At 36.5% G+C, this 17,986-nt stretch overlaps 1 pseudogene; it reads right to left on the reverse strand.

Moving 5' to 3' along the window:
- Nucleotides 1-10,701: 10,701 nt before the first annotated feature.
- Nucleotides 10,702-11,239, reverse strand: LOC138159198 (thioredoxin, mitochondrial pseudogene; annotated as a pseudogene).
- Nucleotides 11,240-17,986: the final 6,747 nt, after the last annotated feature.

Here is a 17,986-nt window from a genome sequence, read left to right on the forward strand (position 1 = left end):
AAAACATGGGGTGGGAGGAGTCAGTCACAGGGTGTGCTGGAGCTAGCTTGAATGGTGACAGCCCACTGATAAATTTCAGTGTGAGCATTTACATTTCATTAATCATAAAATTCTACAAATCATAACTTGATTTATTGTTTTGTTGATTATCTAAACTTAAGAAAATGATAGGGAAAATGTAAATAATAAAGATTAAACTTAAATGTGGGTTGAGTATACTTTTTTCCCAAGAGAGCTGGTAGTTAAACATTTGCCAGCATACCCTAGTAAAGAAAACCAGTAATTCACAAGAGACAAAGGATTCAATAATAAATCCCAATTACTTCAGATAATTACATGTGAATGTACAAAGCCAGGATAAAATCTGAAGTATACTATAAATACTAACTCGAGGAGGCAAATTTAACCAAATAGGGTTTTTTTGAGACTTGGTAAAAATAGAACTCATGATCAGACTATGGTTTTGGAGAAGAATATCTTATTCAATAAGAACTGAAAAAGGGGGAGTGGGATAGAATTCATTTAGTACTTAAAAGATATACTTAGGTTAAAAAATGCAACAGCTAGAGGAGAAGAACATGATGCAAATATTAGGATGAAGATCAACTAAGAATGAAGCAGAAATGGTATTCTCATGGAAAGATGCTACAAACCTCCTGGACAGAGGGAGGAAATATATACACAAGGAGTTCAGGAGGCAAATCACAAATGTGGCACAAAAGTGTGATATAATAACAATATTTCAATCTTTCAGACATCTGCTGGAGCTCTCTTTCTGCCAAAAACAAAGCCACTAATAAAGGTCAGGCTTGCTTTAATGAAGATTTCAATCTGCAAAATATAGAGGACTACTATTCTAGGGCTGATTCTGATCGATAAGGAATTACTAAATTATGTAAGTACAAATGATAAATTTGTTTTAAAAAAAAAAAGCCACCTGCTTTTCTCTGAGAATTGTTAGGGCTAGCATTCTCTTCACCTCAAGATTATTTAGCAATGGGCATGAGGCCACTTAGTCTCTGAATAACGAGAAGATTTTAAGATTTATATTTAATGAGAACGTATTCAACATGTAGGTAATCAGAGAAGTTTACAATTTGATAAGAAAACTTCTATACAATTAACTGAACTCACATTGAAGATAATTGTAGACACAATGAATCTGAATTAAAAATTCCCACTGTGAAGAGGGAGTGGAGAAGGGATTATCTGTCATTGTCCTTCCTCCATCACAACCCCTATTACCAGCTTTGTGTGTATTTGTTTGTTTTGAAACAAGTTTTTTTTTTTCTCTATGTTCATTCATATTGGGTTTTAAAAGGAGGGCAGCCACCAGCCAGCAGAACTGATTTATGGGATATTTTAACTTTTGCTCATAGTTATCTCTACTTTTAGTCTATAGCTGAAGATTTATTACTTCAGCTAATACATGACTTTGGCTTTCATGCTGTGTTTTAGTAAGAAACTGCTGCAAATATTTTTGCACTGTTGTTTTTGGTTTTTGTTTTAACCCTACCCTTCTCTTCCTAAAATAAAGTGTAAATAATGTCCTACAATAGCAAAACCTAGAAATACTCATTTTCATTATGTAACATAAAACATTTCTTTTTTTTTTCTCTTTGGAGGGGGTAAGGCAGGGCAATTGGGGTTAAGTGATTTGCCCAAGTCATGTTGTCCAACATGGCTAGTAATGTTAAGTGTCTGAGGACAGATTTGAACTCAGATCCTCCTGACTACACAGCTGGTGCTCTGTTCACTGTACCACCTAGATGCCCCCAACACAAGATATTCTTTTTTGTTTGTTTATTTTGTTTTTTGGAGGGGGGAATGCAGATCAATTGGAGTTAAGTGACTTGCCCAAGGTCTCACGGCTAGTAAGTGTTAAGTGTCTGAGGCCAGATTTGAACTCGGGTCCTCCTGACTCCAGGGCCAGCACTCAATTCACTGTGCCACCTAGCTGCCCCAACATAAGACATTCTTGATACATGTCTTAACTCCTGTGTTAAAGGGGACCTATCTGAGATCTATCAACTGGTATTGTAATGAAATGCTATGTATCAGGAAACTGTATACTATTTACCTTTTTTCCTCTTCATAAGATGAACCCTATGTACATAATCTAGATTTTGTTTTCACAGTTTTGCACTCTTATAGTTTATTTTCCAAAATGTACACATTTGGAAGGTGTGTTGGCCTAATATTTGCCTGATTTTCTGAGTCTTATAGAATGCATGCCATAATATTCAATATAATATTCAAATCTTAAGAAGTTGTCTGACAGAGGGCTAAAATTTAAACTTGTAAAATAAAATTACCAAATCTATTTGAAAATGGTCAATTCATGTCATGCTCCAATTTTCAAGGGTTTTCAGATTTTTCCTTTTTTCTTAAAAGCACAATAAATGTTAATAATTCCACAACTCTCTACTTCAAAGCACTAAAAAAAAAAAACCATCAGGATTAACTACCGGGATACTACCAGTTTCATATTTTTTTTCCTTTAACATAATATTATGTTATTATAATATTATATTACAATATAATAGTGCATTTATATAAAGGTACAATTTGTTGGAATTTTGTTTATATTTATTTCTTTCCAGTTTGATTTGTTTTAATGGTTAAAATTAAGTTTGTCAAGGAGTAGACATTACTTGTTTAATTTATGATATACTTCAGTTTAGTCAAGGTATGTTATTATATGTGGATATAAATATAGATTTGGTGTTTTGCAAAAAAAATCACTTCTATAAAATTTTAATATGATTCTTAGTAGAAACAAAAAGATATGGGGTACATAGGTGCTATTAAAAAAGGAGATTACCTCTCCTGGGCCTATCTTAATTTGAGGCCTTACAGACTCCCCACATTCTTGTTGTCTTTTTAGCCTATCACATACTACTTGACTTCTGTGGACACAGGACTGCTCACCTCCTCTCCTGCGGGTTCAAAGCAATACCCTATCTTCTGTATTCCATACTTTAGAATGCCTCTAAGCACTGAGTGCTCCCATCAACCATCCCACTCCTTTTTGATGAATGAGTAAGTGTTGAGTCAAGGCAGTTCTACCCAATTAACAGCAAAAGGTACCTCCTTAACGGTAACATGAGTCACTGAGGCCCACTATTCTGACTGTAGTCAAGTAGGAGAGGGGTGAGTCATTACACCCCTAAATCTAAGTAGCTAGGAGGGAACTGTTAGCTAATTATTAAGATACTGCCAAGAAATGGTTAAACAAGCATTGTTAAAAAATATGAGGAGAAAAGTAACCACTCCATCCTAGAGTTTTGGGGAGTGGGAAGGGAAAGTTGTTATTGCTTGGTCCTTTTTCAATTTTTTCTGACTCTTTGTGACCCCATTTTGGAGTTTTCTTGGCAAAGATACTGGAGTGGTTTGTCATTTCCTTCTCCAGCTCATTTTACAAGCGAGGAAACTGAGGCAAATGGGGTTAAGTGACTTGTCTAGAATCACATAGTAAGGATCTGAGGCCAAATTTGAGTTCAGGAAAATGAGACTCCCTGACTCCAGGTCTGGCCCTCTGTCCACTGTGCCATCTATATGCCCCACAATTAGGTAAGGAAAAACAAGTAGTCTGATGTTCACTTCGGTTTGAAGAAAGCAGATTTCAATTAGTTTAGAGAATGGATAGGTAGGATCCTATGTGTTAAAATTCTATTCCCCAATTGATAAATGGTCAAAGGATATGAATAGGTAGCTTTCCAATGAAGAAATTAAAACCATTTAAAGTCATATAAAAATGCTCTAAATCATTGCTTAGAAAAAGGTAAATTAAAACAGCCTTGATATATCATTTTATACCTATCTGATTGGCTAAAATAATTGAAGGGGAAAGTGACAAATGTTGGAGAGGACATGAAAAAACTGGAATACTAATTCATTGTTGGTGGAATTGTGAACTGATTGAACTATTTTGAAAAGCAATCTGGAATTGTACCCAAAGAGTTATTAAACTACCTTTACCCTTTCACCCAGAAATACCACTACTAGGTCTATTTCCAAAGATAATTAAGGAAAAAGGGAAAGAACCTATATGGTTTGTTTTGTTTTTTGCTTTTTTTGGAGGGGGGAAGGTAGGGCAATTGGGGTTAAGTGACATGCCCATGGTCACACGGCTAGTTTTTTGTGTTAAGTGTCTAAGGCCAGATTTGAACTCAATTCCTCCTGACTCCAGGGCTGGTGCTCTATTCACTGCAACACCTAGCCACCCAGAACCTACATGTTCTAAAAATGCTTATAATAGCAGTCGTTGTGGTAGTAAAGAACCAGAAACTGCAGGGATGCCCATCAATTGGGGAAATGGACGAACAAGTTATAGTATATGATTCTGATGGAATACTATTGTACTATAAGAAATGATGGGCTCAATGATCTTAGAAAAACATGGAAAGACTTGCACAAATGAGCAAAACCAAGAGAACATTGTATATAGTAACAACAATATTGTTTTAAGAATAACTTTGAGCAAATAATTTATTTTGACTATTATAAATAACCAAATTAATCATAAAGGACATGTGAAGAAAGATGCTATCTGCATTCAGAGAAAGAACTAATAGAAGTATATATAGAATAATTTTACACACACACACAAAGATATATATTTATTTATATAACCTATTTGCATCTAATGGGGGCCATCTCTAGGGCAGGGTAGGGGGAAGGAAGAAAAAGAAAAGCAAAGAAAAAAATTACATGATAATTTTGATGTATATTTAAAAGGAATAGCAAGTTATACATAATATATTTGCAGTTTCTAGTGCAATTATCTTTTTAATTATACTATGTTATGGTGATATCATATATATATATATATATAGCATATACTATGAAAAGCTTTATTCCATAAATTAAAAATAAAATAAATTTTAAAAAATATTCTATAAGGAAATAAGCTCAAGAGAGATAGTATATTCTCAAGAATGAAACTCAAGATACAGATAATTTCAACAAGAGGAAAAAAGAGACATTGTTAAAAAGAGAGAACTTATCAACCAACAAAGTTTTGGAGAAGAATAAGTGGGTGAGTAATGTGATATTTATTGTTACTAACTTCGCACTTGAATGCATAAATTAATCATAAGTCAATTCACCCCAAAGCAAGTGAAATGAGAGCTGAGTTTCCTAATGCAAAATAATTTTGATATAGAGGGTCAGGGTGTGTTTTGACTGTAAGAAGATTTTTCTCATGAATATGGAAGAAAATTAGGGCAAAAGGGGGAATTCTCAGACATAAGGCAGGGAGAAACAGATATAATGAGCATGAGATTGGCATTGTACTGTCTAGGCCACTAGGCAGTCAGTATTAAAACAGTACAAAAATATCTAAATTAAAAAAAAAACTAACCACCAAAAAGTAAAATTCTCTCCATCCACCAAAATAAATGACTTTTACAAAAAAAAATCAGCCCACCATCACTAAACCAATTTCCTCATCTAGAAAATGAGAGAGTTAGAAGTCCTTCCAGTTCTAAATCTATTATTCTATATGCCTCAAGAATTTAAATGATACCTAAGTAGAAAACCCCATTTACACAAAAATCCTGACTGATTTTAACAGTACTATTAAGATGAGTTTTTCTCTCTGGAAGGGGAGAGGAGAGAGATGGAAAGAAAATCTGGAACTCAAAATCTTATGGAAGTGAATGTTGAAAACGAAAAATAAATTAATTTATTTTTAAAACGGGTTTGTTCTAAAACTCAGGAGTTTTATGACTAGTTAAGGAGGTCCCTGGGAGGAACATCTCCAGCTCTTATGGATAAACTGACATTTGCTTCACTTTCAGAAGCTACAATTGCTGGCTTTTTGTTAACTAAAAAATTTATTCAGCTGCTGTTCATTCGATCACAATCACTTCAGAGACAAGGTACTTGGCATCATCTTCTGTAACAATCCTTTCTTCGTGGTGGTTTCCACTGAGGTCAACTCTCCAACTAGAGAAGTGGAAATTCCCAGGAAATTTACTATCTCCTTAACTACAATTGCAGAGGAATCTGGCATAGACAAGACCAGGGATGGGGAAGCTGCAGGCTTGAGGGCACATGTAGCCCTCTAGGTCCCCAAGTGGGGCCCTTTGACTGAATCCAAACAAAGTGTGCTTCAGGCACTGTGCTAGATTTTAGAGATACTTCAAACCAAAACTAAACAATCCCTCATTGCAAGGATATTACTACATACTCTTAGAAAAACATCTTGAGCCTCATCAACCCTGTTTGCCTCATTTTCCCCATCTGTAAAATTAGCTAGAGAAGAAAACGGGAGAAAACCCCAAAGGGAGTCACAAAGAGTCAGACAAGACTGAACAACAAATGAACAACCAAAAAGCTTGATGTTAGGGGGAAAATATTTCCAAACTGGGGCTGTTGCAATAAGTAAAAAATAGACTGCCTCAGAAAATAGTAGGGTTCCTCCTCTCTTTAAGTTTTTAAGTGGAAGCTGGATCACCGTTTGTCAGGACCACAGAGGATATTACTGTCCAAGTACAGGTAACTGAGGTCCTTTCCAGATTGGAGCTTCTATGATACTGAGATTACAGACAGTATTCCCCACATTGCTATTGTCTATATGACAGGCATAAAGCATGTTTCTGAGATGTCTTTTCTCATCAAAAAGGAAGGATTTCATCCCTCACAATCGTGGTCCTCCATGATAATTCACACTGCACCTAAGGCTTTGACCAGATTAAAAAGAGTGTGATTAGAATTTGGATCCTAGGTTGTCACTGCAAAACTTTGAGAATGTGATCTAAGCTTGGCATCTCCTCCCTATACGCTACCATCCCAATCAAAATAGGGATATTAAAGGTACACAACCAAATAATTTTTTTGTTTTGTTTGTAGAGGAAATAGGGTACAGTAAAGTTCCATTAATTGTTTTTTTTTTTATCTAAATAATGAGAGGAACAAAAGTGGTGCCACAATTTATTCCTTTCACAACAGCAATTTTAAAATTCAGTATAATTTAAATCAATTCAACTATCTCTGAGATGACCTCCTCTCACCCTACAGTAATGCCTCTCTTAACAGTATTTAGAGCATAATAAAGTGCACTGAAGATATTTGTACACATCTTAACTCCCCTACTTAACTATAGGCTCTCTTGTCATTCTTGTTGCTATTCAGTAGTTTTTCAATTATTTTTCACTCATGTCCCACTTTTGATGACCCCACTTGGAGTTTTCTTGGCAGAGAAAATGTAGTGGTTTGCCATTTCTCCAGCTCATTTTACAGATGAGGAAACTGAGGCAAACACAGTTAAGTGATGTACATAGGATCACATAGCTAGTAAGTGTCTGGGGTCTGATTTGAACTCAGGAAGATGAGTCTTTCTTACTCCAGGTCAAGCACTCTATCTACTGTGCCACCTAGATGCCCCACTAGGGGCTCTGTAAGATATCAAATCCAGTTATTCATTTTTTTATTTTACCTTAGTGCCTAGAATACACTAATCTCTCAGTAAGTATAAATGAAGAATAACAATAAGCTCTCATTTGCACATTTTTAGCAGTCCAAAGTAGTTACTGTCACTTTAAGGTACAGTATTTTCATGTGTGTTCTTGTCTTTTCAATTCCAGGTTAGAGTACCACCATACATATTACATCATAATTAACAATTGTAATGATAATATCTAGCATTATATAGTGCCTTAATGCTTACAAAGCACTTGACAAATATCTCATTTTACCCTTACAACAACCCTGGGAAGGGGGTGTTATCTCCATTTTACAAATGAGAAAACTGAGTCAAAGAGAGGTTAAGTAACTTGTCCAAGGCCACACAGCTAGGAAGTATCTGAGGTCAGATGTTAACTCAGGCCTTCCTGAGTTCTATGAGTCCAGCAGTCTATTAACTGTGTCACTTAGCTACCTCTATAATAATAATGGTCTATAAGAATAATAGCCTCTGTGCAGAGAGTCAATGCTTTGCTGATACACATCCAGATGAATGGCTCTTCAATTTGTTTAGGACCTCCTCTAGGAAATATTGTGGTTCAAAGAGGAATAAAAGTAAAATAAATGAATAAAGCGAATAATCTCCCTTTTCAAAAGTATTTTGAACTTTTCTAAGGAATTCCATGTGCAAATATAAAAAATAACTCCCCGGTGTAGGAAATCCCTCCACTGAAGCAGATAGTTGTCATGTAGAGTTGGCTGAAGAAATTAGAGGTTTAATGATTCATCCAGGTTCACAGAGTTAATCATATGTTGGGGATAGGATCTGAACCTTGGTATTTCTGACTCAGTACCCTATTCACTATGCCATGCTGAATTCCTTCAAATATATAGAAAGACATTCATGGGACTTTTAATACCTTCACTATTTTACCAACATAATCCAGAAAAGAAAAACCCAACAATTATTAAGGGACAAATCCTACACTAGGTATATCCTAGTCCCATAAAGGAAGGACAGCTGACAATTGAAAAATCTGTCGATTCCATGAAGGGTTTTCTGCTATGATCCAGGATTATGCTTTCTCTTTTATTATTTACTTGGTGACCATTTGGCTCTTATTTCACAGAAGGTTGTTTATCTGCCAGGGTTTACTAAACATACATAATCATTGGTGAAATTGAGGTAATTTATCTCTTTCTACTTCATTTTTCTGCTATTTTGACTTTTATTCCACTTTTACAAGCCTGAAAATGTTCATTTGAATCCAAAAGTAGGAAGATAAGAAGCTTTTCTTTTAGTCATCAAGGAAAGAAATGTATCTGAATTTCATTATGATCTTTGCAGATCTGAGTATTCTTGAGTTCAGGAAATTAGAATATTAATACAAAAACGCCACCTTTGGGAAGACAATACAGAAAAGTAAGGTAAAAAAATATTCCAAAGACAGGAAAATAGCCTTTTATGTACTTTGGATGTTATTATCGTTATAAATTTCATAACCATGAGAAAAGATAAACAACTAAATAAAAATGCAGAATTAAAAAAAAAAATTAGACCTTACATAAAACCCTTTGCCCTTACCGAAGTAGAACAAAATAATTAACAGAGAAACAAACCAGTGAGGCTGCTCATCCCTTTCTCAATCCATACAACCTTCAACTACATTTGACTTGGTTTTACTTTTTTCTTCAATTCAACAAACATTTTCTAAGCCCCTACTACTAACAAAGTTCAGTACTGGTCTGCCTTAGGGAAACAAAAAACAAAATAGTCCCTTTCCTCAAGGAGATATAAGGCATATATACAAAAAAAATCAATCATTAAATAATACAAATTAATTTCAACAGAGAGAAAGTTCTAATTACTAGAGGAAACTGGAAGGACAAAATGTAGCTCGATTTTGAAAGAAGTTAGAGGTTCGGTGAGGTGGAGAGTCAGGTCATTCCAGTCACAGGGAACTACTTGGATATAGAGGCAAAAGAAAGAATATTCCGTACAGGCAAGAACTAGCAAGCCAATTTGACTGGAATGGGAAGTACATAAGAGAGGGATAATAAGACTTAAGCCTAGAAAGGTAGGTGAAAGTTAGAATGTTGAAGGATTTATATGCCACAGAGAGGAATTTTTTTTTATTTAATCCTTGAGGGAATGAGTCACAGATGTTTTTTTCTGATAAGAAAATTGACTGTGGTCATGAACAAATATGCCTTTTTAAAAATATTGATATCACAGTTATAACTCCTTACAACTGTGAATGGAGATACTGATGGCAGGGAGACCAATTAAGAGGCAATGATATTAGTCCAAAGGATTGGTGATGCGTCAATGTAAAAGCAGTGTGAGGGGAGAGAAGAGGACAGAAAGATGCAAGAGATGTAATGGAGAAAATCAGTAACTACTTGGATATAAGGGTTTATAGTGAATGGAATCAAGGACAACTCCATATTTGGAATGTCTGGATGGAGGAATGGGGGGGGGTAATAAAGATGAGTTTTGACATATGAAATGAATGAGAAGGGAGGTCAAGTCAGATCACTTCTCTTTTTTTCTGTAAAGTAGGTGGCTTAGTCCTCATCTGAGAGGAAGGGGGATGAGGTAGAATAGAAAGTTTGGAGAGAGTGCAATGAGAAGTCAAATCAGTAGAGAATAAAAAATAATTGTCACATAACAGTGAAGACACAATTGGAATTAGATAACTTTGTAATGTACCTAGTCAGCATGGTTAACATGAATTTCTTCAGGAACATTCAGGAAACTGGCTAGGAATGAAGACAGAAGATCATGGGGATAACTCAGTGCTGGATTTGGCAAGATATGACTGTGTTAGGGCATTTGAAATAATGACAGGATTCACTGTCTCATTATCTTTAATCCCCAAAGAGTCAGAATCTCTAACAGTTTCAAGACGTTGGCAACTGTAGAAAAAGAATAAGACAACGGTATATCCCTAGTGGCTAAGCTTACCCCATGCTCCTCACCCATTTCACAGTCTTCAAAGATGTCCATGCCTTTGCAGTCTGTCTCCCATACCCAAAATGTATTCCTTCATCCCTTAGAATTCCTAGTTTCCAGTAAAGCTCAAGATTAAGTATCATCTCTTGTGGGAAACCCATCTTGATCCCCCTCAGGTACCAGGGTCCTCCTCTTTAAATTACATGTACATATTTTGCATGTAAGTTTACATGTACCTATATTTTCTTTGAGAGTAGGGACTGTTTTATTTTGGATTTTGTAGCCCCAGTGTTTTGTACAGTACTTGGCACATAGTTCTTATGGGAAAACATAAGTAGGCCCAGCTCAGCAGCCAATGAGCTTCTTGAGGAAAGCCTCCAGCTGGTCTTCATCTTTGATACCCACAAACTTATCTACCATGTCCCCATTCTTGATGGCCAGCACAGTTGGCACAGCAGAAACCTCATACTCACTGGCAAGGTCTGTGTTGTCGTCAATGTCCATCTTGGCCATCAGCACCTTCCCCTCCTGCTTTGCCACCATTTTTTTCTAACTGGGGCCCCAAGATCTTGCAGGGGCAATACCACTGTGCATGGAAATCCACAACTACTTTTATCTCACTGTTGACAACTCTGTCCTGAAAGTCGGGTCCATCCTGGACGTTAAAGATAACGTTGGAGATCTTGGTGGTAGAGAATGTCCAGGTCAAACTGGGTTCAGCAGTGGGTTTAGCAGGGCTGCCCTGGATAGAACCTCAGGAGGAAAAGGCACCCATCCATATTGAGGGAGCTTCCCAGAGAAGACAGGAGCCAGGAATCTCCTGAGGACCATACGCTGGGCCACAAGCCTGCGCAAGCAGGTCACACTGGCCATCCTCCCCTCTCCTCTGCCGCCAACTCACCGACACCGACACCACCTCCGCCCCCTGAGGCCCAGCTTGGTCTGGCTGGGCCCTGCCCGCCCATCAAGGGCCTAGTGTCCCCTTCTTAATATAGTTGTATTCAATAACATTGCTTTACTGGTCTCAACTTGCATCACTTTGTATATGTCTTCTTATATTTCCTTATATGCTTCATAATTGTCATTTTGTGAGATTATAATATTCCATATCGATATATAATTTATTGTGCTATTCAATTACTCCACATAAACCATTGTTTTCAAGATTTTGGTTTTGGTATTTCAAATTAATCAGCTATCAATATATTTGTATAAACAAAAAAGGTCCTTTCCATGACATTTTAAGGATACTTTCTTGGAAAGGAATCAATGGATCAAAAAGCGTGATCGATTTGGTGACACTGTATATTACCATATTGCTTTCTACAATGTTTTGTACCAATCTAATTCTGTACCAATAAAATATTAGACAAGCTTTTTTTAGCGTGGGGATCTATCTTTGAGTTGATACTCAATTATTTCATTGAACTTTAAGTGGTAAAAGGCTATTCCCTGATTACAGGTTAGAACACATCTCAGCTGAATCGAATCAAAGACATTTCAGCTAGGTGTGAGAGGAAGTCTAATTGGCTACATCTTGTGGATCTTCTATAAAACAGCAAGTAAATTTGGAGCTTAGAGATTTTAGCTGAAGTAGTGGAAGCCTTCCAGCTAAGCCCTCTGAGAAAGAATCACCTGGGCAGAGAAGGAGGGCATCTTTGCTTCTCCTGCTTGGCCAGCAGGACCTTCTGAATTTTTGAGGTTTAGCAAACGTGGACTTTTTTACTGAAGAAGAATGGTTCTCAGTAGTGTCTGCATGGGGAGCCAGACATAGACAGGATATGACAAAGAAAGGCAGATTCAAAGCTCTATAAGAAGCCCACCAGAAAAGCTGCCCCATTCCTAAGGGAAACATCTTGAGTGAAAAAAAGGAATTCCAGGAGTTGTGATTTACCCCTTTGCAACATGCACTCCCTGAACTTGAAATCACTTTCACCTGGACTGTGTGTATAATAGTGGGAAATTGTCACAGACTTTGGGGAAGGATGGGGTTTTGTACCAAATGTTCTTAGATGCCACTTTATGTGTCATGCAGGACTGATGTGATGATCTAATGAGATGACATTTGTAAAGCACTTAGCACAATGCCTGGCACATAGTACGTACTATAAAAATGTTAGATATTATTATTGTTGTTGTTAGTTGTGTGACCCTAGACAAATCACTTAGCTGCTATCTGCCTCAGTTCCTCATCTGCAAAATGAGAATAATAATAGCACCTAATAATAATAGCAGTGTTGTCATGGGGATAAAATGAGATATTTATATAGTGCTTTGCAAACATTAAAACACTATATAATAGTGACTGTTATTATATAGTATCATTATTATTATTCCTATCATTATTATTGTTATTATTATTGTTCCTTGATCCAATGATCCTATTACTAAGTGTATAACCCAAGGAGGTCAAAGACCAAAAAGTATGTATAATTTGTATAAATGTATGTACATACACATATATAAGCACATTTACATTCATGGAAGCTCTTTTAATCATGGCAAAAAAAAACCCTTTAAACAAGGTGGGTTGCTCATTGGGGAATGGATGAATAAATTTTTGTGTGTGAATATAATAGAATATTAAGGGAATATTATTGGTCCATGAGAAACAAATGAGAAAACATAGGAAGACTTGATGAAAAGGTTATATAGTGAAACTCATAGAAGGCAAAAAGAGCAGAGCTCAGAGAGCAATATCTATAATGACTACAATAGTATAAATGAAAACACTAAGACATCAGAAATCCAATTTAATATAATAACCCATCTTGGTTACAGAGGACTGGTGACTAAATGGGCCTCCATCCTCTTAAAAGAGTAGTGGAGAATTATGAGCACATACCCTGTCATAAAGAATACTTGCATGGTTGGCTTTGACCAACTGTTTTTCCTTGTCAAAAGGGGAGGTAATTGGTAAGTTGCTGTCATTTAAGAAGCAAAAATGAAGAATAAGGTCTTTGCCTAAAGAGTTTAACCAACAACAACAGATACAAGTGTTTAATAGAGGGATATTTTCATTGTCAGTCCATCCTTCCCCTGGTTAACCAAATCACATTCACTGTTCACATAAATGAACCCTGTATGACAGCCCAATTAATCTTACTGAACAGACTTATTGACTCCTGCATCTATACCTTTTCTTGTACTATTCTTCTAAGTCTCTACTCTCCCCTACCCTAATTCAAATCAAATGCAAGACCCAGCTCAAGTCTCACCTCATTTCCATTAAACTTTTCCTAACTACAAAGAAAAAAAAAGTTAATCAGACTTGTAAAATGTTTAATTCCTCATGCACCACATAAGAACCACTGGCAACGTCAGCAGACAAGAAAACCAATTTTCGTTGCTTGACATACACCCAAATTTCCCTCCCATCTGCTTGCCTGAAATTCCCAGCATTCATGTCATTCATTAAAGGCCTCCTTCTGGAGTCATGTCTTTAAAGGCAATAAGCTATCTGGAAAGTGTAATGCACACTAGTAAGCTAAACGAATTACCAGGAATTACTTTAGAAAATCACTATCCATTGTCAACTAGAGGAGAACAGAGTCCTGAGCAATTGAACACAAAACTGAGTGGGGATGGTGTGGTTACAAATGTGGAAAGTCAAGATAGAAATCCCTAACCAGGCAGATGGTAGGAGCAGGATCCCTGGTGGCAAGGAAATCAACCAAGGAAGAGTATTCAAAGAAAACTGCTTATTTCATACAATTTTGCCTAGTACAAGAAAGTTAAATAATTTCATATAAATTCTAAAAAGTGATTGTTTTTATTTTTAAATATATAATGGTTTAATAAAATGACCATATGGCTCAATTAAATAATAATTCGAAAATACAGAGCTGGATTCAAGTTCTGGCCCTGTCACTAAACTATTGATCTCATGCCTCAATTTATATTTTAACAACAAAATGAAATTTCATGCTAAAGATAATTCATAAAAGGGGTGAATGATAATATTTTGCAGCAGTTTAGGATACAAGCGAAAGAATTTTAATAAAATAAAAGATATGGCAAACTATCATCACTTAGAACCACACCAAGACTTCTGGGACACCCCATATAAAAGATGTCCAAACAAAAGCTAACCTATTATACCCAGACCAGCAGATAAAATATTTTATAAGTAATAATAGTAACAATAATTTGCTTTGCTCAGGACTTTGCAGTTTACAAAAGAGAAAATCTCAGAATGTCAGAGTTAGAAGGGACTTTAAGTGGCCTTCTAGTCAAACATATACTTTTAAAATAAGAATCATCTCTGCAGCATATCAGATCAATGGTCATCTGGTGTTTATTAAAGACCCTCAGTGAGAAAGGGCCTACAATATTAGCCTATTATACTTTTGCAAAGTTCTAATTGTAAGTTTTTCCAGCCATCGGTCATCTTTTTTTCTTTATTTTTCTTTTTGCTAACTTCCACTTACTGAGACCTTCTGGACCCAAGAAAAATAAATCTAATTCTTATAACACATTAAGAGCCTTCAATGAAGTGAAAAGAAAGAAAACTACTACACTCCACTCGAGATTTCCCTTCTCCAGGCCAAACATTCTAAAGTCTTTCAACAGATTCTGAGATGACTGATCTCAAGGCCTCTTGCCATCTTGGTTGTTTTTGATTGGACTTCTTCCAGCTTAAAAATGTAATTCCTAAGATGTGGTGCCCACAAGAAAATACGACACTCCAGATGAGGTCTGGCCAGGACAAAATACAGAACTCCTTATTTCTGGGCACTATCCATTCGACTCTTAATGGACACTAAAATTCTATTTCCTTTCTTGGACACCCCATTACATCATTGGTACATGTTCAGCTTACAGTCAACTAACACCACTTATCTTTTTCAGATGAACTTCTCTGTGCCCCCCATCTTGTACGTGGGGTGCTGATTTTTTAACCCATCTTTATATTTTCTCCTAGTTAATTTCATCTTGAGAAGCAGTGGAATATAATGAAATAATATAAGAGGCTGAAAGACCAGGGTTCAGGTTTCACCTTTGACAAATCCTAGCTCTGTGTCTCTGGGCAAGTCACTTAACCTCTCAATGTTCAATGCAACTCTGAGACTATAAGCTGCAGAGAATTTGAACTGGCAAAGGGAGTCTCCTCACCTGAGCATTTATTCCCTATACTCCTACCCTGTGAAGATAGTTTTGAATCTGCCATCTACTGTGTTGACTATCTTCCCTACCTGTGTGTCTCACAATAATGACAGCTAACATTTACAAAGCGCCTACGGGCACTATGCCAAGCACTTTACAATTATTATTTCACTTGATCCTCACAACAAGCATGAAATGTATGTGCTATTATTATCCCCATTTTTACAGAAAAGGAAACTGAAGCAAACAGCAGTGAAGTGATTTGCCCAAATTTGAACTCAGGTCTTCCTGGGCGCACTATTCACTGTATAACCTAGCTTACCTCAGGAACTGTGAAAATTTAAAAGACAAATAATGGATTGAAGTACAATACATATGAAGTGTTACAAGTCTTCTTAATCATTCTTAAAAGTAACCTATGGGGTGGCTAGGTGGCGCAGTGAATAGAGCACCAGCCCTGGAGTCAGGAGGACCTGAGTTCAAATCCAACCTCAGACACTTAACACGCACTAGCTGTATGACCTTAGGCAAGTCACTTAACCCCAATTGCCCTGCCTTCCCCCATCCAAAAAAAAAGAGATACCTAGGATTCTAATACTATCACACTACTCAGTTTTCAATTTTCCCAATTACTTAAAATGTATGTTGCTTTGAGAATCATGATATACTATTTTAATCTTCTGTATAACTATTGGCATTTAACCACTAATAATGTCCGATGATGATTTTTAAAATCTCAAGTGAGAAAAATGATCCACTACAAAAATATTCAGTCAATAAATAAATATACCGATACCTTAGTTCCAACAAGTCAAACAAATTCTGAAACATTTCATTCATGATAATCAATTGATCAATCAATAAACATTTACTAAGCACCTACTCTGTGCCAGGCACTGTGTTAAACCCAGAGGACACAAAAAAGGCAACATACAGTTCCTTGTCCTCAAGGAGCTTGCAGTCTAATGGAGGAGACAACATGCAAAGAAATATAGACAAAGAAAGCTTTATACAGGAAAAACAGAAAACAACTAACAGAGGGCAATGAAATTAAGAAGAGTTGGGGAAGACTTTCTGTAAAAGGTGGGATTTTAGTTGGGAATTAAAAGAAGCCAGGGAAGTCAGTAGTCATAGTGGAGGAGGGAGAGCATCCCAGGTACTGGAATGGGCAGAAAAAATGCTGGCGTCATGGAACAGTTAGCCAGGACATCACAGAACAGAAAAATATGAGTCTGGGAGTAATAAAGCTGGAAAACTAGGAGGTGACTAGGTTATGAAGGTCTTTGACTATCAAACAGAGCATTTTGTATTTAATCCTGGAGGCAACAGAAAGTGTGGGATTTATTGAGTGGGAGGCTTGACAAAGACCCCTAAGAAATGGATCTTTGTTTTAGGAAAATCTTTGTAGTTGCCAAATGGAGGATGTAAGACAGTGGAGAGAGATCTGAGCCAGCAGAACCACCAGAAGGCTCATTGGGCTTCAAATTCCTCCCTTTCCATTTGAATTCTTAGTGACTCACTTTATTTCTAAAATTCTGGATTTTCCATTTATGATTCCATTTTTTAAACTTCACCATAAAATCATTCAACCAAGGTAACTCACTATCTAATCATAATTGTGTTTTATAATCAGAAAACTGTTGTGAGCCACTGTTAATCATATCAGATCAAGTTAACAGCATTTTTAACACACCCCCCATGAGCACAGGGCTAACATGAGGGATATGGAGAAGTGGGAGAGACAGCCGCTACCTTCAAGGAGTGTACCACCCACACATAAAGCATGTAAAAGGTTAAACAACTACCAAAAAAATCAGACCAAGATGCCATGATTAATTAATGGCTGCTATGGTAGGTCATACTATCTGGGATGAAGACGATGGGATTCATTCTTCTCTCCATTATTCAACAGACCTTCAGAAAATGCCTACTGGGAGCTGAGCACTGTGTTCCCGTTGGGGGAGGGGATATGAAAGTTTGATAAAATAGCACCTGCTTGCATAGAGCTTATAGCAAGTGGCAAACAAGTCAGGCAGAGAGACAGTCAAGTGGATACAGCACTGGACTCGAAGTCAGGAAGACATGAATAGAAATCTTCCCTCAAGATACTTCCTAATTGTGTAATCTAATCTCTCTGGGGCTCAGATAGGGAAAATATGAACACCTACCTCACAGGATATCGTGGGAATCAAATGAGATAATAATATAACTGATATAATAAAAAGTGGCTTGCAAATCTTAAAGAGTTATATAAATGCTACCTATCCTTATCATTATTACACTCTACATGAATACAGATGATTAGAATACACAATAACCCATGATAAATGAATTAGAGAATACAAAGCAAAGTGCTTTATGAGAAGAAAGGCTGGATGGATAGGTAATCAAGGAAGACTTAATGGAGAAAATAACACTTGTGTGGCATTAATTTATTCAAAATGCCAGACATCATCAAAAAAAGTGCTAATAAAAATACTAGACACTTCTCAGAGGTTTTATGACTCCAAGAGT

Source organism: Petaurus breviceps, unplaced genomic scaffold, assembly GCF_028583685.1.
Source record: "Petaurus breviceps papuanus isolate PSGF00001 unplaced genomic scaffold, PetGlider_PUasm1.0 175, whole genome shotgun sequence".
NCBI classification, from domain to species: Eukaryota; Metazoa; Chordata; class Mammalia; order Diprotodontia; family Petauridae; genus Petaurus; species Petaurus breviceps.